The 25,403-nt window shown below is 31.1% G+C and overlaps 1 long non-coding RNA gene and 1 pseudogene across 10 annotated transcripts; both read left to right on the plus strand.

Moving 5' to 3' along the window:
* The first annotated feature begins 3,716 nt into the window (after positions 1–3,716).
* Positions 3,717–8,285, plus strand: LOC146959378 (LEAF RUST 10 DISEASE-RESISTANCE LOCUS RECEPTOR-LIKE PROTEIN KINASE-like 2.4 pseudogene; annotated as a pseudogene).
* Positions 8,286–10,135: 1,850 nt separating this feature from the next.
* On the plus strand, positions 10,136–15,465 carry LOC146959379 (uncharacterized). 10 transcript variants are annotated; one of them, XR_015024940.1, is made up of 10 exons: positions 10,137–10,368; positions 10,756–10,888; positions 11,936–11,983; positions 12,088–12,240; positions 12,359–12,531; positions 13,267–13,305; positions 13,485–13,531; positions 14,021–14,080; positions 14,470–14,682; positions 14,912–15,465. It is a non-coding gene; the product is annotated as an uncharacterized LOC146959379 (long non-coding RNA). The 10 variants fall into 10 exon arrangements; XR_015024937.1 differs by having other exon boundaries at positions 13,501–13,531; XR_015024939.1 differs by lacking the exon at positions 13,267–13,305 and having other exon boundaries at positions 10,136–10,368; positions 13,501–13,531; positions 14,921–15,465.
* The last annotated feature ends 9,938 nt before the right edge of the window (positions 15,466–25,403 follow it).

Raw genomic sequence — 25,403 nt, forward strand, 5'->3', positions numbered from 1 at the left:
AATGTAGATGCTAAAATAATTATTAAATATGCAGCACGATAAGAATGGACAACCACGTCAATAGAATATATTTTTGGTACGACATCAACACAATTTTATATGACCCTCTTGTTGAAAATGTTTATTAGTTAGTCCAATATTTTTATTTTTTTTTTGAGGAAAGTTAGTCCAATATATACCACTTGTTGAAAGAAAAACAAGAGTAAAAGGAAGATAATAAATTTTGTAGACAAACCACGTCCAAATATTAAAACATCACAAATGACTCACACAACACTAAAAAAAAACACTAAAAAAAACCACCCCTAAGAAAAATAAAATAGGGTATATATTGGACTAAATAGACAATAAACAATGGATACGCAAGTAGGTAATCTACACTCCAACCATTTATTAACAAGATTCAAGGATTAGTGCTGTGTGAGTCATAATGTCTTGATATTTAGATGTGGTTTGTCTATAAATTTATTATGATCCTTCTACTTTTAACAAATGGTATATATTGGACTAACTAACTAACCCAAATTTTTCAATACGAGGGTCATGTTCATATAAAATGTTGTAGGGGTGGGAAAAAGTAACCATCCGATGCTAACCAACCGACCCTGCCCAAGTTTTTCACATTTGGGAGGGTTAGCACAGGTTTATGAGTGGAAAATCCTTATTTATCCTTATTTATTAATTTTGTTACGTCTGCAGCAACTTAACCTAATTTTTTCCCGCTCATTTGCTTTATTAGGTTTGCAATTATTTAACCTAACAAATTCCATCTAAAAAAATGCATTGCACACCAATTTCATTCATATCCGCTTGTGCTCAATGATGATTATTTTGCTTTAACCACACTGAATAAAAAAAAAAATTCCTATCCGCTTGCCTTTTTTTTTAAGAAAATATTTTCTACCATATCAATGATCACGTATGATCCTTCTATTTTATACTTTCTTTTTTTTTTTTGGTCAAGAATTTTATACTCTTTTTTGGATTTTTTTTAATTTCATGCCTTTTTTTTACATCCTTATTTATTAATTTTGTTACGTCAGCAACTTAACCTATTTTTTTCCCGCTCATTTGCTTTATTAGGTTTGAAATTATTTAACCTAACAAATTTCATCTAAAAAAAATGCATTGCACACCAATTTCATTCCTATCCGCTTGCCCTTTTTTTTTGAAGAAAATATTTTCTACCATATCAATGATCTTAAGGGTTAAAGATTATTTATTGGTCTCTATTATAGTCGAGAAAACCCGTGCGACGCACGGGTCAAAAGTCTAGTTATTAATTTTGTTAAGTCTGCAGCAACTTAACCTAATTTTTTCCCGCTCATTTGCTGTATTAGGTTAGCCCTAATTTAACCTAACAAATTCCATCTAAAAAAATGCATCGCACCAATTTCATTCCTATCCGCTTGCCTTTTTTTTTTGCTCTCCTCTTGCCTTTTTTTGACAATATTTTGTACACAATACTAGAAAAATTCATCGCTGCCCGTTTGGTTTAGCTTATTTTAGAGCATATATAAAACAACTTATCCTTGTTTATTAATTTTGTTACGTCTGCAGCAACTTAACCTAATTTTTTCCCGCTCATTTGCTTTATTAGGTTTGAAATTATTTAACCTAACAAATTCCATCTAAAAAAATGCATTGCACACCAATTTCATTCCTATCCGCTTGCCCTTTATTTTGAAGAAAATATTTTCTACCATATCAATGATCTTACGGGTTAAAGAATATTTATTGGTCTCTATTATAGTCGAGAAAACCCGTGCGACGCACGGGTCAAAAGTCTAGTTAATTTTGTTAAGTCTGCAGCAACTTAACTTAATTTTTTCCCGCTCATTTGCTGTATTAGGTTAGCCCTAATTTAACCTATCAAATTCCATCTAAAAAAATGCATCGCACCAATTTCATTCCTATCCGCTTGCCTTTTTTTTTTGCTATACTCTTGCCTTTTTTTTGACAATATTTTGTACACAATACTAGAAAAATTCATCGCTGCCCGTTTAATTTAGCTTATTTTAGAGCATATATAAAACAGCTTATGCAAATAAATAAGTTTTTATGTATTATTTATATGTTTTTAAGGTTGTTTATGAAAAAACAGTTTATGAAGATACAATTTTTGCTAGTAAGAGCTAATAAATTAAAATAAAATCTTATTTATTTACATATGCTATTTTTCATAAGCTTAAAATAAGCTCCAACCAAACGGGGCCTATTTCATGCCTTTTTTTTTACAATATTTTGTACACTTTTGTTTTTAACCAATTTCATGTCTATCCTGTTGCCTTTTTTTTGACAATATTTTCTACACTTGTTCTTATTTATTAATTTTGTTAAGTCTGCAGCAACTTAACCTAATTTTTTCCCAAAACATATTTGTCAAAAATATTCTCAAAACTCATGAATTAAGCTCATGAACCATATTGCGTAAAAAAAAAACTTATGAACCATATTTGTTTTAAACTATTAATCAATTTGTGATTGCGTAGTTTATATTTCTCTTAATTTGAAATTATTCAGTTTTTTATAAGTGTGATTGTTGCTGCCTATTTATAATATTTGAAATTGCCTCTTTAGATGTATTGTGTGAAATATTATTGATTGTATTTGCTTTTGCTGTATGTGAAAAGATATACATGGATTAAAACCCCAAGCTTATGGTTGTTGCGAGATTAAAGCCTATAAAGTTAGGACAGAATCATATATGCATGAGATCAAAGCCTGTGAGTTAGCAGCATAGAAAAACAAGTTATTTTAGGCATTTTTGGATTGTCTTATTTTCGAACTTATGAAAATAGGTAATGCAGGTAAAAAGATTTTTTGTTAATTCATAAGTACTCACTAACAAAAATTGAATCTTCATAAGTTGCATTTTTTCATAAACTACCTCTACACAAAAAAAGCGTGCCATCACTTTGAATTGAAGACTTTATTTCTAGACTTTTAGCCCATGGTCTTATCGTTTGTGATTGACACCAATATAACTAATATTACATATTTCTTTTTATTTTGGTCAAATAGTCTCATAACTTTCTAGCCACTAGACTGTTTGGCTAATATATATCACTTATTGATGTCTTTTAAAGTCGATAGGACCCGTGCGTCGCACGGATAAAAAGTCTAATTATCGTTATAATCCTATATTATAAGAGTTAAATAAGATTCTTAAAAAAAAAAAAGATGAAATAAGTTTTTCATCTCTAAATTTATAGTGAAATTTGATTTTATAGTCCATAAAACTAGACCAAGATCTTTTTGTCCTTCCAAAAATATGTAGTCCCTAACTTGGACAATTTGCTAAAAACAAATGTAACTCGAACAAAGCCGAAAAAATACACTAATATGTATATACGCGTATTCAATATATAATTATGGGTTGATTCCCTTTTTATGTATTATTCCTAATCTAATGGATTAGCAAATCCAATGGCTGCTGACATTGCCAGTGTCTTAGATCCAAATCCGACTAAATTGGATCTTCAGATTTTCTGAGGGAGTAAAATAAAGATTCACTCTTAATTTTGTATATTCTTCTGATTCATCAAACGGATATGATACATTTATAGTAACCATATATTCACATTGCTCTTTTGGAGCGAAAACTTCTCTATACCTGCATCCTTGACTTGGTGTATCACTGTCTATTTCTCACCAAAACAAACCCTATAATTATTCACACTTCTTCCACTATTACTTCTTTTTTCTAGGGCAAGATGAAGTTGTTTGTTCTAGCACTTTTGATGATCTCAATCACCAATATTATACCATCATGTCTCTGTGAGAATGATGATATCCAACACACCAACTGCAACGACGCTTTTATCTGCGAAAGTAGCAACATCACAAACCTCAAGTATCCGTTCTGGGGAGGAAATAGAGGAAAGTATTGCGGTGTGAATGATGATCCTAATATGGAACTCACATGTGAGGACAGTGTCCCCAAGTTAACAATGGATAATTCTTACCTGAAATACAGTATTCTTGAATGGGACAATTCAACACAGAAGCTCAGAGTTATTAGGGAAGATAGCTCGAGAGGTGATATTTGTGTTATTATCGCCAACTTCACATTCAATAGCCCTTTGTTTAAATTTTATGACGACGTCGTTAACGTGACTTTGATTTACGGTTGCCTTTCTACAACTGAAACTCTACCGAATACGTTTCACAGTGTTGACTGTATTGATAATTCATCAGTTTTGTACACCGTTGTTGATCCTGATACAGCTACTTACCCGGACTTCTGTTATAATGTGAGTACTTTCATGATTCCGATTTCAAAAACCCGAGCTGCACAACTTGGATCTGGCAATGGGACAATCAGTGATGCAATAAAAGATGGTTTTGTTTTGAAATGGACAGGAGATTATGGAGAGTGTCAAAGGTGCGTTGTTTCTGGTGGTGCCTGTGGGAACGATGGAGGAAGTGAATTCCGATGTTTCTGTAAAGATGGACCTCATACAACATCATGCAATTCAGAAAATTCTCCAGCCTCAAGTATGTAAATAATATCACTTACTCAAACCCCTATTTATGCTTGTTTCTATATCTAGGTTTTAACTAGAAAGTGACAAGTGTGTTGCGGTTGCAATGAGATTTTTGTTTATTAGTATTTTTAAGTATAGTAAGTGTTGTAAATAATATGGTATCAGAATTTTTTAAAGTACATAATTTAAGGACAGCATATAATTTACTTGAACCAATTTAAATTTTAATAGGAATGAGTGTAATGGAAAGTAACACTACTAAAAATGTTAAGAGAGCATGAAAAAGTAGAAAGGAAAAAAACATCCAAAAGGGAGAGAGAAAAAAATCAATTATTGTGATGAATAGCCCAAATTTAGCTAAAAATGAGAAAACACTAAAAAAGGAGAAATATAAATATTTTATGAACATATTATATACCTTAGGCTAAGTAACTGCTGAGCCAAGATGAAATAACAATTTGATCCCTCAAGTTTCAACTCATTGGCATGCTCTTTCAAGGCATAAAACACATTGCAACTTCTTGTATCGTCTGCCAAATTTGACGTTCTTATTTCCTATTGCAAAACATATATAATGCTGGGCCAAAGAATAACAAAGCAAATTTTGCTTAGAATTTACATCGTAATAAATATTACATGAAAATTGTTGTGTAGTAAATGAGAGTTAAAAGTTTTACATTGCTTAAAAAAGTGGAGGTTGAACACTGTATAAGTGAGAGGACCCATAAACCTCATGCCTTAAATTTTTGGGTTAAAGTGATGTCAACTCACTTGTATGGTTGCTCTCCCGTGACTCAACACAAATTAAGATGAAAGCTGGAAATTCAAATTAAGACAACAGACCTCTTTGTGGGTTAATTTGTAATGGTCTTCAAATTATTTTTTGTCTTTCTACCATAACCAATCATAGACCTCAAACCCTCATAGGTTTCCCTATAGGATTTGACATATATAGTTTCGCAAGCCTTGCTGTACAAACAGAAATAGCTTCTCTCAACATATTTGATATTTCACAATGTCATAGACTTTAAGATACCACCATATATTGTTAGAACATAGAATTATAATTATTATAATTAGGCTGCCTATAAAATTTCTATATCTTGCATGAAAGTTTAATCGAGACTAGTGAGTTATCATGTCTGCAAAACTATTAGTTAAGGTGAAGGATTACATAGGATGTCATTTTCTTGATACGGCTCATTTGTAGAGGGACGCACATTAGTTACCCCTATTATGTTGCCGATTAAATGCATAAGGGTCAGATAGGTGTGCCAGTGTGTTATTTTAGTTTCTCAATTTTTGTTTCAGTGGAGGAGCCAATTGTCATATTTTATAATAGTTTATATCTTTTCCTAATTTTGAATTTCATCCAAAAATCTCTTACATGTGTATCAACTTGAACAACATCAGTGAAACGATTCATCGTATTTGAGAAACTGCACATAAAGAAGTAGATTTGTCATTGAACTGAACATAAAATAGTTAGATATGATTACCACAAGTTAAGAAGTTGATGTTAAATATAAGAAACACATCGAACCAACAATTATTTGAAAAAATGAATAAATTAAATGCAATGTGTCGGTGTCCCACATGTGTCGAACACACCATTTATCAGAAACAGAAATGTAGGAGTTACATTGCAGTATGGTGTGTTGAGAGACTGCTTGATTTAGAGTCAGCAGGAACTATAAGATTTATGGTTGCATTAAATCTAACGTCAACACAAACGCTCCATACATAACTGTGTACGCAATAGATTTAGTATTACCGTAGCTGCTATAGGTTGTGCATTGTTCAAAGGCTACAATCACTCTTCTCTGTTTCTTCCATCAAAATCAACATGAATGTGTTGTTCAACATTGCATAGTCATTTTGGTATTAGGAGAAAATAGATTGCAACATAAAGCTTCTTACTCACATTTGACATTTTAATACTAGCATAGGAGCTCCACAATTTATTAATTAAAGGTGAATGGATATATAATTTTTTTAAATATATAGATCAATGTTTCTTCTTCATTGCATACTAAATGTGCTTAAAGGTGTCTCAAAAATATATTGGTCTTGAAACTTCAATGCATGTGATTTCAACAGTTTGTGCCACTGTCAATGTCACTCCAATAGCTGGTTCTGCTAAACCTGATTCAACAATATGCCAATATTTCTAAATTATATCAGGAAATTTTCTATCAACATGGTCCAATGATCTATAGTGACCATCAAAGTGTGCAATAGCCGCACATATTTCTCTGAGATCATTTCGCTTTCATAACTTCTGCAAAATACAAAGTAATGAGAAAATAAATGTCCACTAATTTTTCTTCAAGAGACAATGCATAAGTTCTATCTAATTTGAATTTTTGAATTGTAGGTTCAAAACGGAAGAGGAAGCTTATTGTGATAGGTAAGAATAACTAACAATATCACTTTCTATGATATTAGTGTTTCTCATCCCACTTTATGATGGCATTATTTATTTTAAACAATAAATGGATGAAAATCACTTTTCTTTTCATTACATAAATTCAGGTGTTTCAGGATCTGGAGCAACGGTATTCTTCATTATTCTTATTATTATGATCATTTGTCACCTTAAAAGGAGTACATCTGGACAACAAAGTATTTTCAGAAAGAGAAGAAAACTTGTTGACCACAATGTCGAGGTTTTCATGCAAAGTTATGAATCATCTATGCCAAGAAGATATAGTTATAGAGAAATAAAAAGGATCACAAACTCATTCCGAGATAAATTAGGCCAAGGAGGATATGGTGTTGTATACAAAGCAAGTTTACCTGATGGTCGTCCAGTGGCTGTTAAGGTAATAAACGAGGTAAAGGGGGATGGAGAAGAATTCATAAATGAAGTTGCTAGCATTAGTAGAACATCACACGTGAACATTGTGTCACTTTTAGGCTATTGTTATGAGGTGAACAAAAGAGTACTAATATATGAATTCATGCCCCAAGGATCGTTGGATCAGTTCATCTATAAAAGTGGATTTTCTGAAGCTGTTTGTGATTTTAATTGGAACACTTTGTTCCAAATTGCAATTGGCATTGCTAAAGGACTAGAGTACTTGCATCAAGGATGTAGTTCAAGGATTCTGCATCTTGATATCAAACCGCAAAACATTCTTTTGGATGAAGACTTTTGCCCAAAAATATCTGATTTTGGATTAGCAAAAATATGCCAAAGGAAGGATAGTGTTGTGTCAATACTTGGCACAAGAGGAACCATAGGATATATGGCGCCAGAAGTATATAGTAGAGCATTTGGTGGTGTTTCTTACAAATCTGATATATATAGTTATGGCATGTTGATTCTTGAAATGATTGGAGGAAGAAAGAACTATGACACTGGAGGGTCATGTACTTCAGAAATGTACTTTCCAGACTGGATTTATAAGGATCTTGAGCAAGGTAATACTCTTTCAAATTGTTTGACAATCTCAGAGGAAGAAAATGATATGGTTAGAAAGATTACTTTGGTGAGTCTATGGTGCATTCAAACGAAACCATCGGATAGACCACAGATGAATAAAGTAATAGAAATGTTGGAAGGGCCACTTTCATCGGTGCCATATCCTCCAAAGCCCGTCCTATGTTCTCCTGAAAAGCCACCACTAGAATTGTCAGATATGTCTTCGTCCAATTTGTATGAAATGAATTCAATTACAACGTCAAACTAATTGTTCTTTCTATAAAATGCCAAGTCCCTCAAGGTGGCGGAGGTGGTTGATTCCGTCAAGAACCTATTGTTTTTAGGAAAAACCGTTGGTCTACCTTGTCTTTTCTATGAACGGTTTTATCACCCTCTAGATTGTATGTTAAGATAGATTCATTGTTTTGTTGGTTTCAGTTGAATTCTTTAATCTTTATTCTTGGGGAGGGTTGAGTAGTACTTGTATTTTATCTCATTCAGTGGGTTTAGTTGCAACTCTATTTATTTCCGACCTTTACAATAAACATTTTCTTCGATGTTCAAAAACAATATATTCTTCTTTCCATAAACCAAATTATTAGTTCAGCAACTGCCAAAATGGAAATTAACTTGTGTAACTGGTTCTGGCATACAATTTTTGTATTAATTTGTTGAACTTCAGAATCAATTTTGTATAATTATAGTGATTGTAGTGGCTAAATAATTACTTGCACTAAATTGACGAATACGGTCTTTGTCTTCCTATATCGATCTTATTGTTTCTGCTGCCATACTAGTCTAAAATACATTTAGAAGAAAATACCTACATGTTTCATGACCACTGAAACTTGCACTTATGATGCTTTACCAAGCTTCTAATTTATTTCACACAGAAGGAATCAATTGAAAGTGAACCATTCTGACTAACATTTTAATGCAACTAATACTCAGTCTCTACTGTAGGTTGATTGATTAATTCCTTTTCACATTTCATTGTCATTGATTATGAGATATGCATGTTTAGGACATAATTCCACAGTTATAAGAGTGTCAAGTTGCTATCATAGAGGTAATGAAGAAAACAAATACTAGTACTGTTAGTATTTTTAATAGTGTACAGTTTTAAGAGTGTTAACTAACTTAATATTTTTAATAAGTACATTATTTCAAACTGCTGAAATCATAGGAGAAAATAGAAACTTAAAATATTAGAAATGAGAGTGAGTATTAAAATCTAAAAAACTCACATAGTTATCCATTAAAATCATATGGATCGTCAATGGTTTCTTAAAGTTCCTTCGAATCAGTTGATTTCCATAGCCTAACAATTTTAGCAAAAAAAACACCGTTTGCTTTTGTTGTCGTTAATTTCAATGAGGGAATCATAGTTGGTAGACATTTTTCAAAAATGAGATTTGACAAGAATGATTCCGTGAGTGGTACAAAATGGTAGAGAATGAAAACTACTTAGGGTCACCGGTAGGCAAATGTGATTTTATTTTATTATCATCTAAATGCCAATATCAAAATAATCTTAATGTGAATTATGAATTGTAGTCAACTCTATTTTAATGATTTGTTATACGAAAAACTTCACCTGAACGGTTTCATCTTACTAAAAAAATTCATTATATTTTAATGTGAATTTATTAGTTATATGTCAACGCTATGAATAGCTTACTATAATTAAGAAATTAATTTGAATGGTTTCATCCAACAAAAATTTAACGTTTGAATGGTTTGCCAATAGTAGGACATCTGTCATCAAATTTGTTAGAAAATTTTGGATTGCTATATGGATTAGACATTTTGATTATGTTAAAATGTATGTATAGAGCTTTGTTAGAAACCTAATACATAATTCAAATAAAGATACACATGTATCGTATCTTATACAAATTCAAATAACTTTATTAGCAAGCATCTTTATGGATGGAGTTCATTGCTTTGTCCTTTTTCTCAAACTTGAAACTATACTTGATTTTGTAATGATCAAAGCTCTTTTTTTATTGTAATTGCACAATTTCAGTCTTAAACTAAATGTAGAAGATGATACTAGATTATGTTTTTCTTTTAATTTACTTTGTAGTCTACTAAACTAGATAGAAAAATGAATGTCCGTACGTTTTACTATTTTGCCCCTCTGAGGGTATTTTCGTAAATTGGTAAATATCCATCTCCCCCCATATATATATGTGAAAAGGAAAAAAAAACAAAAGAAAAGAAAAGGGAGAGAGAAACGGGAACGGGAGAAGAAAGGGGGAACGGGAATGGGAGGAGAACCATTCTCTTCCGTCGCGAAAAACGGCGGCGCTTTCTCACTACTGCTTCATTTCCATTTCCTTCTTCAGCATGCTAAAAAAAACGCCTTCTCTCTAAAATAAAACACACCACCGCCGTCAACCTCGCCGTTGATCTTGCCGTCGCCGCCGTCGAACACACTGATCCACGGTTCTCCATCTTTCATCAGCATGCATGTCACAGATCAAGCCTCAATCCTCTTCTCCTCTACCCCTCTCCCTCAATTTTCACCTTGGGTTTTCATTTTTATTCAAATTCAAACAATAATTTTAGAGAATTGAATTTTTCAACTTTTTAATTTTTATTCAATCAATCTAATTGCATGCAAGTCTCCAGAAAGTTGTTTTTGTGATTTTAAGGGTTTGATTTTGTGGTTTTGGTTTGTTTTAGGTTCAGAAAAAGGTTTTTCAGAATTTTATTGTTCTTGGATGATTTTCGTTTTCTGGGTTTCTGTTTGTGGCTTTTTTTCATGCTTTCATGTGTATTTTGGTGAGTTGGTATCTTAATGAGGGTTTTGTATTTGTTTGGTGAACGCAGAAAAGGGAGGAAGCAGGACAATTTGTGACTGTAGCTGAAGACCCTTTTCAATCTTGTGTAACAGTTTTCATTCTTCTTTAGAAAGCGGGATGTGTCTGATATTGTGATCTTCAAAGCACCATCTTGGTTGAAGGTATATTTTACTGGCACAACAGTTCAATTATTGCAAGTTTTTGGTCATATTTTATGTTTATGAATTATGATGTTTATTGTTTGATCCGGCTTATGGTGTTTCATTTTGAATTGTTGAATTTGAATTCATATACTTATATATATTTCACTTGTGGTGTGAAATTGTTGTTGAATTTCATCAGGTTTATGTTTGATTTGAATTTAATTTGATTTGGAATTAGTTTTGTGCCCTAATTTTGTGTTTGCAATTTCAGTTTTGGCTTCAATTTGTTGTGTTAGTGTGTTTTTCTGCTTCCAATTTTCGATCTTTATCGTTTAATTAACATGGGTTTTGTTCATTCTTTTAAAATAATTGAGCTTTTTTCTCATCTTGATAGTTGAAGCCCCAAAATTACTTTGATTTTAATTGGTTAATCCCAAATTGGTGTTGTGTGGTTCATTGATTGTGCATTGTGAGAAATTTAGAAGCATTGTATAAGTTGATTCAATTCAAATCAATGATTTGTGTCCTGTTGAGAATTGTATGAGTTTATCTTATCACATTATTTTAATGATTTTAAGCTGCAATAGACATTTTCATATTATTTAAATAGCGATGATTCTATCAGATTTTAACTTGAGAAGTTCCATTAGACTTGATTCCTGGGAAGTTAGGTATTATTGGCTTCATAATGTGTGGAACAAATTTTCAAGCCGTGGATTTTGGACATGTCAAAGGTCACTGCTTGAAGAGTTGAAGTAAATTAGTTTTATTCTTTCTTTTTTTGATCATTTTGGTTTTGTTATTATATCATAGCAATTTTATTGTGTATTCCACTGTATGCATATTGTCTAAATACTGCTTTAATTAATCATTCTTAACCAAAATGAATTTAACTATGTGTTCCATACAATTTTTTTTGAAGCATCATTGACTAAAAAAGGATCTGCATCAACAATGGGCATTATTAAGATCTTAACAATTTGAAGTATTATGACTATTCCATAATTTTCTGTTTTTGTTTTATAACGATAATGATCATAATTTTGGTTTACCTTACTTATGCAGTCATTGATTGGTCATTTTGATTTGGATCCGAACCGGGTTTTTGATATTGTAAGTTGGATCTCTTCAGGTGTCTATTTTCCCAATAAACTCAGGTGCCTATCTGCATTATCATTTATTGTTGTATTTGGCTACTGACGAATGTTTCTTATCAGATACTTGAGTGTTTTGAACTTCAGCCAGATAAAGGTAGACATAAATCATATAGCTCATGCGGTACAGAAGCAACGAAGTGCATCCATCGGTGATTTTGAGATTTTTCATGGTAGCGGTTCAAATGTTTGGAGCGTAGTTGGATCTGGATTGCTGTAATATTTTTTTTAAAAAGTTATGCGAATTTTTGTGGGAGCTTCTAAAAATAGAGCTGCTAATTTTTGTGAACTTGGCCAGTTAATTTGGAGTTTGAATTCTTTAATCCTTTTGCAGATGTTCCTTTATCAAATGCTCTGTGGAGTTGCTTATTGTCATTCACATAGAGTTCTTCATTGAGACTTGAAACCACAGAATTTGTTGATATTTGGCGCACTAATTCAGTAAGGCTTGCAGATTTTGGATTGGCTAGGGCATTTGGCATACCTGTCAGAACATTTACACATGAGGTTTACTATTATTTACACATTTACACATTTGGCATTTGTTTTTTCTTAAAGGGTTTGATTATTGAGCATGCTTAATTATGATTGTGATAAAATTGATGATGTTTTGTTTGTATGCAAAACAGTTGAGCATGCTTAATTATGATTAGTACTAGATAATATAAAAGTGCAAATTATGATTGTAACATACATGTGATATAATTCATGCTTTCATTTTTCAAAGAGTATAAGTTCAAATGTATCTCTATTCTCTAAAATTTGCTATGTCCTATAATTGTACACACATTTGATATATGCCTACATAAATATGAATTTGTTGGTTGCGAAACCAATTAGATTGGAAAGCTTACTTTTACTACTTTAATACTGTCAAGTCTTATATTTTTATATTGGTTATGTGATTTATAGTGATTTTATGAATTGAGCTGTTCGATTTTACAAGTTATGTTGCATCAGTCAGCTTAGAAAGTTAACATCTTAAGCTTGGAAACTCCTTTTCAAGTGGGACCAGTTGCGTTTGAAAGAGGACATACAGTAGTTTCTTCATGTTTAATTTCATAATTTTATAATTTGCCTAAATGTCCCAGTTGCTATTTAAACACAGCTGTTCTGTCACAGAATTTTAAGGTACATGGTTGACTTTAGGTAATCCAAAACTTGAGTTATATGAATCGGCTTGAGAAGCTGTTTTTCCAAGTTTATGTCTATCTTCTCATCAATGTGTATGTTATGTTGCAGAGACAAAGAAACATCATGAAGAGTCTTAATGGTTATAAGGTCATTGAATAAACAAAAACTTAGGAACACTCTATTAGAACTTCTTTGATTTGAGTTGTGTTTTTTCTCTTCCATTTTAAGTCTTAACTTTTCTTTATTTTCATGATGCATGTTTTTATTTCCATTGCATTAATCCTTGGTGATGGACTATACAACTTTATCAAAATTATATATTTTAGTGCCTTAAATTTTCAGGCCGGCATGAAAAAGAGGGATCACAATGCAGGTAAATAAATGACCTTTTATCACTTTTTGCTGTAAAAAAGCGTATTAACAAAGCTATTTATGCTCTGATAATAAGTCTAAAAAATGAGTCACTTCAAAAGTGACAAGTGGTTTAGGTCATTATACAAGTATATGGATAATTAGTTAACAAAACCGTAGGCCATGATGCTAGATAACTTATAATTTTAAGATCCTAAACTCTCACATTTTGTCTCCTCTAGCATGGAAAAATTTTCTGCACTATTTTGCACAAATCATACTTGAATATGAGTGTTTTCAACCTTGGTGGATCAATTGAAGATGAAATAAGGTGGAAGTGCTAGGCAGCCGCCTTGAAACTAACCTTTGTTTGGAGGGAATATGAAATGTTGTTTTGAATGTGATTGTTCTCTCTTGGACATCCTTTGTCACCAATAGTGGTGATCAATTTCAGTGTTGCTAAGCTAGCTTCTATTATCCTTTTAACTCAACATGTTCTTACATATTTTAGGATAATTTCAAGCCTGCAATGCTCATGGACTTTGTTGTGTTCCTTTATATGATACCTTAGGTATGATCACCTTCTTTGGTATCTATCTACCTACTGAACAATATGAGAAGTGATTTTGCCTTTGATTTGTGATGACACAATTAGAATGAATAATGTTTAGTTGAATGTAACTTCTACGTACACAAGGAATTTGTGACGGGTTCAAGAATAACCAAGGCAGGTATTAACATAAATAATTAGTTATCAATTATCGCAACAGGGACTTGCTTTTTCGTTTGATTTTTGTGCATCATATCTGATTTCTTGCTTTCCTTGGAGTTCTATTTTTTCAACTATAAGTAGTTTCAATCAAAATTTAGGTGTCACTATATTGTTGATGCTTGCTTTTTCATTAATTATAGTCAATTGTTGCTCAACAATGAGTGGTTGTGGTTATGGTATCTTTGCAGATATTAAAATGGTTTGGGAAAGATTTTGGAATCAAAATTCTTGACAAAGTTCGTTTAAGATGGATCATCAGAAGTCAAAGGAACACTTGATTTTTAAAGATGGGGTGAGAAAAAATAAAGCAGCAAAGGCTAGACTTCTTAGAAAAAATGTTCTCCAAGTTAAGAAAACAAGAAGGTTGAAAACAATGTCAAAAGAAAATGCTCCAATCTCATGTAAATGTTCTATTTTTTTATTCTTTTTTATGAATATGAAGTTTGCATTTTCACTCATATTCTAATCTTTTGGAAATTGTATTCTGGCATGTATATTTTGTATAATATTTCAATGACAACTTCACTTCGTGGTGATAATAACCAACTTCGAAATAATACTAACATGATCACAACTTCTACAGCTGCATTACCTAACAAACCATTAATATTTACTGCTGTGAATTCTAAGGTGAATCAGAAAATAGAAGAAAGTAATGTTACCTCATCTAAAGTCTCAGAGATTCAAATCTCTACTCCTCCGCCGAGTAACGAAGCAATGCAAGAATCAATCCACAACAGGAAGAAATGGATAAATGATGAGGAGAACTCTTCAAAAGTGGTGAGAGGATTTCGTAAGCTTATATTCTTTGGAAGAAGGAGTTGAAGAACCTTTGTGGATTGATACTTTTTCACAGAGGGGTTCACATGAACTTATGAATTGTTCATGGAAGTTATGAGTTCTCTTTATCCATGCTTTTGGTTATTCAATATTTCAAAAGAGAGTTTACTTTGTCCATTATTAGCTGAGTAGAAAGTGTTTGGCAAATTGAATTATTTGTTGTTACTGAACATACTCATTCATGTGACATGGTAGTCATGTGGAAGATTGTAGATAGTTTCTAGCTTCCCACACCTTATAAGAATAATACCATGTGGATTGGAATTGCTATCATACTAAGGAAGGATACCAAGTATAATACATTTTCCATGTTTTGGAATAATAATATTTTCCATTAGAACAAATTTCCTTCATTACTTTAAAAAGTTTATAGCAAAAAAGTTTTTCGGTTGGATCGAGGTCCACTTCTGGAACCGCACCCGCATTAGTAGATGTAATGATCCTTTTTAGTTTATAAATGTGCAACGTCTTTGACTGTTTATCATTTTAGAGTTATTAATCTGCAACATTTACATATATGTTCTTAGATAAATTTATCAACATTATTAAAAAGAGTAGAAACCTGAGCGCAAATACGAATCGGTTTTAGTAATAAACAGATTTTCCAAATTATAACTTATTCAAACATATAATAAAGAATTTCAAAACCATAGTATTCTAATTGCCCACGGGTACCCGTGGGTAAAATCCGTCACGGACATGGAGCGGGTAGCTAAACGAGCATCCACGGGTATAATAAACGGGTATTTGACTACCCATTTTAATATGAACACAGACACGGATTTGATTGTATCTATAACCACGGGTACCCATACCCGATAATAAATTAAGTAAATTATTAAAATATGCATTTACTAATTGTCCCTTTACTAATTTTTCTTTTTCTCAAAATAATTGTCGCTTTAGAATACCAATGCAGCATTTATTATTATTTTCCATTATTATACCTTTATTTATTGAATTTCATCCAACTTAACTACTCCACTAACTACAATTAATAAGGGTGTTTTAGTAAATGATACTAATTTTACCATCAAAATCAACACAATTAATCATTTACTTGATAACCGTGCATAAACATTAAACGACTACTCCCTCCGGTCACATTTATAAGCAAAAATGCACTTTTTATGTTCATTGAATACATAATGTATTTGACCTATATATTGATCAAATACATTAAGAATTGAATGAATCTAAAAAGTGCTTTTTTGCTTATAAATGTGACCGGATGTAGTATTATTTAGAGACGGATGAAGTAAATCAAATCTATAACTCCTTCAAAGAAATATCCAATTTACTCACTTAAATTGAGCACTCATATTAACTTAGTTTCTCAATTTATTGATAAGTCCCGAACTTATAAAAAATTGATCAACTTAATCTCTTAATGGTTGTCTTCTTCTTCTCCTCTTCTTTGAAATCAGTTATAAAAAACGAACTACTTACAATTTTTTTTGTAAAATAAGATAATTGAATATATATATATATATATATATATATATATATATATATATATATATATCGCGTGAGACAATTCAATTTAAATTGTGCTCCTTCCGTCTTAAAATATAAAAAAATATGGGTCATGTAAATTAATGTATTTGGTATAAATTTTGAACCAAATACATTAATTTTTGTTGACCATTTTTGCTTATATATTAAGACGGATGGAGTATGTGTTAGTGTTACACATAAGATATTTTAAAAAGTTGTGTAAGGACAACTCAATCGGTAGCTACAAGAATATCCATACACAAAGATTGGGGTTAGAAGTAAAAAATTCTTCACATCTCTAAATTTAAAGTGTGTAAGGTCAACCACTATAATATTTGACCAAACAAAAGACCTTTTTCAAGAATAATAAAGGTGTCATCCTCTCAATGTTGACCTTATCGTTGCTGCGAGATCTGGCCATCCTAAGGGTGTAAAATTGTTTTATATGAATACTAGTTACAAACCCGTGCTTCGCACGGGGGTTAGCTACTTTTTTGACAAAATATTATATCGGACAGATAGATTGCAAAATGACAGATAATTATAAACCATAACACAATATTTAGAGCACTCCTGCATCACTCGTTAGAAAATGAAATGTTCAAAACGGCTTATCACGAGTAACAAATGAAAACGTCAAGGACTTTTTTTGTAGAGAGATACAAAGCAAGTTGCAGCGAAGACAACAATTGAGAAGGCTAAACGTGCATTGAAAAAGTAGTGGCTTTCAACAACTCAATAACTGTAAAGTTAATTTAGTAGAATAATTGTAAATTGTGTACTTAATCTGATCCACCACCCCTGCACTATGCAGAGTCAATCTAACCTCGTGGGTACCCACTATACGGGTACTCGTGGGTATTCAGGTATCCATGGGTACCCATGAAGTTTTGAATTTATTTATTTTTTGGTACAACCCGTGCCTTGCAAATTTTAATTTGTCTAGTCTATTTTCAACAATCCACCTGCATTTGATAGAAAACAGTTATATATCTAGCTCCGTAAAATACATGGTTCTTTTGCAGAATTTTTAGCCAAAGTCCATGACATTATATTGATGACACATTTTTGGATTAACTTTCTAGAAAAAATATAGGCTCTGTATTACCAAGTTTATTTTGGAACTAAAAGCTATTTTAAAATTGAAACTAATAAAAGAACTTTAAAAGTAAAGCTAAAGTTATTCGGTAATCTTGATATTATTCCCTTGATCTCAGCTTGAAAAAGAAAAAAGCAAACAAACATGCACAACATTAAATAACTTATGATGTAAGTCACTGAAATAAACACTATTCATATGAGCAAAGAAAAGCACGCAATGAGTTTCGACAAATCGCATATGTTTTAACTGCTCATACTCATATATCAAATAGTTACACTATCAAACTATAATTAGGGTTTGAATAAATAGAAAACTTCAGTAATTGTTCAACAATCATATAACCTTAGACATAAATTGAGTTGATGATTTCAAGTTCGCACATTCGTCACTTGACCGAAATGCATACTCGATCAACACAAGGTGAGATCCCAATAAAATAAAATTAGTGTTTCAATTATTCACACCATCTAACAAAGAAAATCTTAGATCCTCGTTTGCTTGTATAAAGGGCAGATTCTCTTCTAAGAAGATGATTTCAGGACTAAAAATTCAATGCCTTATCTACCCTCATTTATAAAAAAAATTACAAATTTTAACCAAATGGGTAAATACCAGGTGATCAAATCTTACATCCCGCATACAATATCACTGGAAAAAAGGAATTGAGTATTTCATCGGAGCCTTCTATTTACTTTTACAGCAACATGGTTTATGGATTCTCAATACAGCCTTTGAATGCTTTCAACCATTCGACACCAATCGCCACTGAACAAAATAATAAACATATTGTTAGTATGTTTCTCTGCGCGGATCACCATTTTGGTTAATAAAATTGTGGGAATCGGATGATTTAGCTCTTAAATTGGAGAACTTAAATCAATTTAGTCTCTCCAACAAAATATCACTTTAAAAAACATCCATCAAAACTTATGAAATGCCTGCATATTAGCTTCTCTCTTGCATGCATGAGAGTTGGACAATATAGAACATTTAAAATTTTGGTGTTAAATTTGAGAAAATGACTATTAATTGACGTTTTTAAATTCAATGGATTAAATTGTCATTTCCTATATTTGAGGGACTAAATTGTCAGTCTCAGACAATCACAATATTAAGGACAAATGGTGATTCAACCCATGATCACAAAAATCTTTTATATCTAATCCTAGCAAACATGTTTACCCTAATTCCCAACCCATAACCCTACTTTTTTGGCTCCAAATCTTTTCAGCCATTAGATTAATCTATGTTGCTTACTTCAATTCACCAAAATGGCTGAAGATATTTGAATTTCGAAATCAGCTATCAACTTTCTATCTTCCTTGCACATTTATTGATGTTTTATTTCCTATGCATCCCATCTATCAACTTTTTTTGGTTCATCTCTCTTCTCTCATTTCCTCTGATTCCTCGGCCTTTTTTTTTTTTGGTTCATCTCTCTTCTTTTCCAACACTGCTCACTGCTTTCCCTCTTCCACACACTTACTTTCCCTATGTCCACCACCGCATGCCCTCGCGCTTTCTCTCTTCACCCCCCCCCCACAGTAAGTCAATTAACACGGACTATAAACCCCGACAACCACCACATGAATTCACCGGATATATAGATCGGTATGGATGAATGATATGAAAGTTTCATACGATGTGATATCTAAATCATTCTCATTTCCAACTGGTCCAACATAAGTTTTTAATGAGATCAAACTAAAATTCCTAAAGTGAAAATTCAACATTTGCACACACTATATGCTAGGTTATAACAAAAACTAACCTCATAAACTTTGTTTATATAGAAAATCATAACAAAATTATATCTATTTTGGTATAAAAAAATCGAACATAAAGGAAGAGACACACCCATTAATCTATAATATTCTTAGTGACGACAATTATATGAAACACCGTATGAGTTAAGTCTTTGATTAGAGGATCATATAACATAAAGTCCATCTCTATTTTTCAATTATCATTTTACCTATATTTTATTCCAGAATAGTAGTATGTAATTATTGTATGCAAAATTGAAATAAAATTAGATTTATCAACATCGTATTCAATGCTTCCTAAGGAAAAAACATCATATATTCAATGCATAAAGCAAAGACTTATATTCAAATAAACTCACGTTTATCTGAAAAAGTTAGTAAATTATTAAATTAAAGATTGAATGAACAGGGACAATGTTTCTATATAGTAGTAACTTATAAAAATATATAAGTTGATAATAACATATTTTTCTTTAGAATAATTATATTTACAAACATGTGTTATTATATTTTTTTTTTCGAAGGATGTGTTATTAATAATATCATTTTGGATATTTCAATGAGTGCTGAATGTAAGCTATTTTTTTTTTATACTTTTCAAATTTCATTTTCTACCTTGTTGTTTGTACAAAATATTTTGTCTTGTTTTATTAACATTAGTTTATTGTCTTTATTCATTACAGTGGGTGGTCCATGTAACAGTGATGAGGAATGTCCACAACTCTCTTTAAGATTTTTCGCGATCAAGTGTCGTCAAAATGTATGCATATATGTTGATCTGGATCCATATAAACCTCGTGCAGCGAAGAATTAGTTCCTACACCTGTAAAAATATTATGCAAGATAAAATATGCTTGATTATTTCATAGTTGCTATTTAGTTGTTACAATCACTCCCAATAATTGTATTTTTCATATACTTTCGTAGTTTCACAAACATTGAAATTATGGCTTTGTTATCTAAGATGTTGGTAATAAAATAAATAAGTCACTAAATAATACTCCCTCCGTTCCTTTTTAAATGTCTTTTTAGGGTGAATTTTTCGTTCCTATTTAATTATCGTTTTGGTATTTTAAGGGTATGATCTGTCAATTATACCCTTTGTCAATTATTCTTATATTTTTCAATAAAACTAATTAATGCTATATATTTGGATTTTTCAATAAAACTAATTAATGCTATATATTTGGAAAACTAAAGTTTGTTTTTTTAAATAAAGTTTGTTTGTTTTGTTTTTAAAACAAAATTTGTTTCTTGTTATCCTCAAATTTAAACAAAATTTTGTTACCTATGATAATAGTTCCATGAAGAGTTAAAATTCTATAAATAATATGAGTAGTACTTGTTAAAAATTTCAAGAGATATGCACAATATTTAGAAAATTGAAAATTGTTTGTTAAGAAAGAAAGATAAAGTGCGCAAAAAAATAGGAATCTGTTGGAGAAAGAGAGTAGTAACTAACAATTGTTTGTTACATATTAAATTTATTGGAAAGATAAAGTGTGCGCAAAAAAATAGAAAATTATTAGTGGATTGAAATGAGGTATAATAGAAAAAAAAAAAGTGTGCAAAAATACACTTCGCTATTTTTGTGTTAAAATTCTAAAACGACACTTAAAAAGAAACGGATAGAGTATTATAATTAGCTTGTTTATTTCTCTCTTAAATTTAGATGTATCTACATAGCCTTCAATTTAAGCATATCAAATTTTATTTTTAAGTTCACACCGTGTCGTAAAGTAATTATGGATGAATATATATAGAGGGGTGAATAGATACCCGAATAAAAAAATAGTTTTGGAAAAAGAACCTTCACATAAAGGTGATGAAAATTAAACAAAATTCAAGGTTAAATGTAAAAAACAAAAGCTCTATTAAAGTTACTTTCTTCAAGGTTAAATGTAAAAAACAAAAGCTCTATTAAAGTTACTTTCAAAAAGTTGTATTAATTTGTTTGATTTTGAGAAATATTTAATTGATTCATCACCACTCAAATGGGTTATATCTTTTATAAAAAACTTCGGTTTTTTAAAAACAATTCTTCACAAAACTAAATTCAATCAATTCTTTAACAAAATTATAGAGTTAATGGTTTAGAGAAAGAACACATGAAATTTGTAGTCTTTCAACAGCAATATTGAAGGTTTGATGAATTATTACAATCAAATAAGTCTCTGGATTGTTTAATCAGATATCAAATTGATCCTTGAAACATATGTGTGCAAAATAAACTAAAAAAGTCAGAACACACAAATTGAAACCGAAATATTATATGGGCAAAAGTCATAGGCAAGTCTTTTAAACTCCACGAAGCATCACTTCTTTGGAAATTCAAGAGTTGGTATAAACTCCATGAATTTAGTAGGTTAAGTCGAACCGGGTGGACCATAGGTTGGATATGGAACCCTAATTATGCCAACAGAAGTAGGATGAGCTGGTGCAGGATCCCTCATTGGTGTTTGCTTAAGCCTATCAGCTGAAAGAGCTGGTCCTCTAAGGTCATGTCTCCTTGGTGCAACACCCTGAAATTGCAAATTCAATCAAATTAGTCCCTAAAATCATAACATAATCAATCATATCAGTCCTTCAATTAATATACTAATTGCCAAACTGATCCTTAAAATTTAGGAGTCATGTCAGTCCAGCATTTGCAACAGCATTTCCTGCAGTTTCTACATTTCCAGGCACAACATTTTCTGGCACGGTTTAGTCTTAATCACAAACAAAACAACATCAAAATACAAACCCTCTTCAGAAACTGTTTTATTCAACCTATAATTTCCTTCATTACTTTAAAAAGTTTTTAGCACAATAGTTTTTCGGTTGGATCGAGGTCCACTTCTGGAACCCCACCCACATTAGTAGATGCAATGATCCTCTTTAGTTTATAAATGTGCAACTTTGACTGTTTATCATTTTAGAGTTATTAATCTGCAACATTTACATATATGTTCTTAGATAAATTGTATCAACATTACTAAAAAGAGTAGAAACATGAGCGCAAATATGAATCGGTTTTAGTAATAAATAGATTTTCTAAATTATAACTTATTCAAACATATAATAAAGAATTTCAAAACCATAGTATTCTAAATGCCCACGGATACCCGTGGGTAAAATCTGTCACGGGCATGGAGCGGGTAGCTAAACGGGTATCCACGGGTATAATAAACGGGTATTTGACTACCCATTATTATATGGACACAGACACAGATTTGATTGTATCCATAACCACGGGTACCATACCCGATAATAAATTAAGTAAATTACTAAAATATTTTTATATATCATATCTTATTACTTAAAGTTGTTACCTTATTGAAGAAAATTTTACCGCCCACCTAAAAATCCTCAATGATAACCTATTTTTATTTTAAATTTTTTTAATTCATCTTATTAGGTTCACCGTTTCCACTTCATTCACATCATAAAACATATAGATTATCTAAGAATCATAAATTTCCTATGGATTATATATGATTTATGAAATTTTGAAAGTATTATGTATTGATGTTTAAAAGTTGAGGTTTTTTGGTAATTAAAAAATGTTTTTATTTGTACCAAAAAATAAATAAATTCAAAACTTCATGGGTACCCATGGATACCTGAATACCCACGAGTACCCGTATAGTGGGTACTCGCGAGGTTAGATTGACTCTGCATAGTGCAGGGGTGGTGGATCAGATCAAGTACTCAGTTCACAATTATTCTACTAAATTAACTTTACAGTTATTGAGTTGTTGAAAGCCACTACTTTTCCAATGAACTTTAGCCTTCTCAATTGTTGTCTTCGCTGCAACTTGCTTTGCATCTCTCTCTACAAAAAAAGTCCTTGACATTTTCATTTGTTACTCGTGATAAGCCGTTTTGAACATTTCATTTTCTAACCCGTGATGCAGGAGTACTCTAAATATTGGGTTATGGTTTATAATTATCTGTTATTTTGCAATCTATCCGTCCGATATAATATTTTGTCAAAAAAGTAGCTAACCCCCGTGCGAAGCACGGGTTTGTAACTAGTTATTTTAGGAAAATTGATGAAATAGAAATTGTTTGTTGCAAACTTGTAGTCATATTATGCTTTTAGTCTTTGGTAGTAGAACATTGCCGATTCTCTTTTTAGTTTCTATCTTTGATTTGCTTAAACTATTGGTTACAAAGGGAGCACATCGTGCACTTACAAGTTTTATATAAACACTAATTTTTTGTTAAGCATTTTGGAATTAGCTAGTACATGGTTAATGTTGATATGGATGGTTTTTGTTTTTGTTTTTTTGAGAAATGTTGAAATGGGTGTTGTAACCATAAATAGTGGTTGTTGTTGAATGTTAGAAATGTTGAACGATGAATTTTAAGTTATATTGTTGTTGAATGTTAGAGAAGTTTGTAACCATAATTTTTGCACTCATTTTTTTTTCTTTTGAGAGATAATTTTTGCACTCATTGTTGATGTCAAGCATCAAATTTAAAAAATTTATCACCTATTCAAAAATTATGCTTATGTTTGGTTCAGGATCGTGGAGAGCACAAATCAGTGACTAATTTATGTATGGTTAATGTCCACCACATATATCCATTTTTTTCATTTTGTTTAGTTAGTATCTACAAGCTTCCTTTTCTCTAAATTCTAAATTATGCATAAAATTTAATATTTATTATTGGGTTTGACTAATTTGGTAGGCAAGAATTTTTTTCCCGCATGAAAATCCTTTTGGTGTCTATTGCGTGACACATGGGTCATTTAAATTGAAGAAAAACTCCTTTTATGTTAGCTTTTTTACTTATTTTGTTCTGATATTTTGAAAATTATTGTTTCTAATATTATAATTTTTACTTTGCCTATAGAATTTAATTTTGTTACGGAGTCTGTAATATTTGTTTAGTTGATATTATATTGACCAAATTACGGCTTACATTATGAAAAAACTTATATTTGAATTTTAAATATATTTATTTTAGTTTTTGGGATGTCAAAATTTAGTTTAGGGGACAATGAAATAATCAAAATTAATATAATATGATAGATGATATGATATGATTACATGATTGGGTCTTGCTTTGTCTCTATTTTTTTTCCTTAGGCTTCAAAAGTTATCTACACGACGTTGCAACAAACAAGAATGAAACTTACTTATTTATTAATAGATCGCGTCGAGCTACGAAGATAGCATCTTTGTATGAGGGGGCCAAATATAAATTAAAAAAATAAGATAAAAAATATAGTGTTGTCTTGATAATTTTTAGTGTTGGTTAAGTTTTTTTTAGTCGTTTAAGAGATCGAAATTGTCAAAATGAGAGGAAATACATCTTCAAAACAAGTGAATATCTATTAATATTTTTATTTCTACTAAATTTTGACAAATAAACCCATATTTGGTAGTTAAATATATATTATTGAGGTAACTAATTACTAAATATACTAATATATTCAAATACAAATAATATTTGTGGGGTAGCTTCACAAAGCTTTGCCCCTGATCGTGCTGCCTTATCATGACTCTTGCAGTTTTTAGTTTTTACCACCACGAAGTTTGAGATATCTTTTCTAACAATAGAAATTATCAAGACTAGATTGAGAAACAAGATGAAAGTTGAGTTGACAGATAACATGATAATTTTTGAAAGAAAAGTTAATACATATAAAGTATTAATTATGAGTATATTATTGATCACGTCAAATCACTCGATGATTGTAGGAAAATTTATATTGAAAAGAAAATTAATACAAATAAAGAATTTTGTGTCCTAATTTCAAACACATGATTTGGTGGCAATTCTACAACCCTTAATGGAAGGCACATAAAATTTTCCCGCTATAATATTATGTTTGGACCACTTTTATAAGTTGTACGGATTGGAGTACCCTTGTAAAGTTGTAATAAGAAGGGAGGTGTGAAAAGTAGTAGAATTTGTTTGT

Source organism: Medicago sativa, chromosome 1 (assembly GCF_051527215.1).
Source record: "Medicago sativa cultivar Bolivia chromosome 1, Bolivia_mono, whole genome shotgun sequence".
Classification (NCBI taxonomy): domain Eukaryota; kingdom Viridiplantae; phylum Streptophyta; class Magnoliopsida; order Fabales; family Fabaceae; genus Medicago; species Medicago sativa.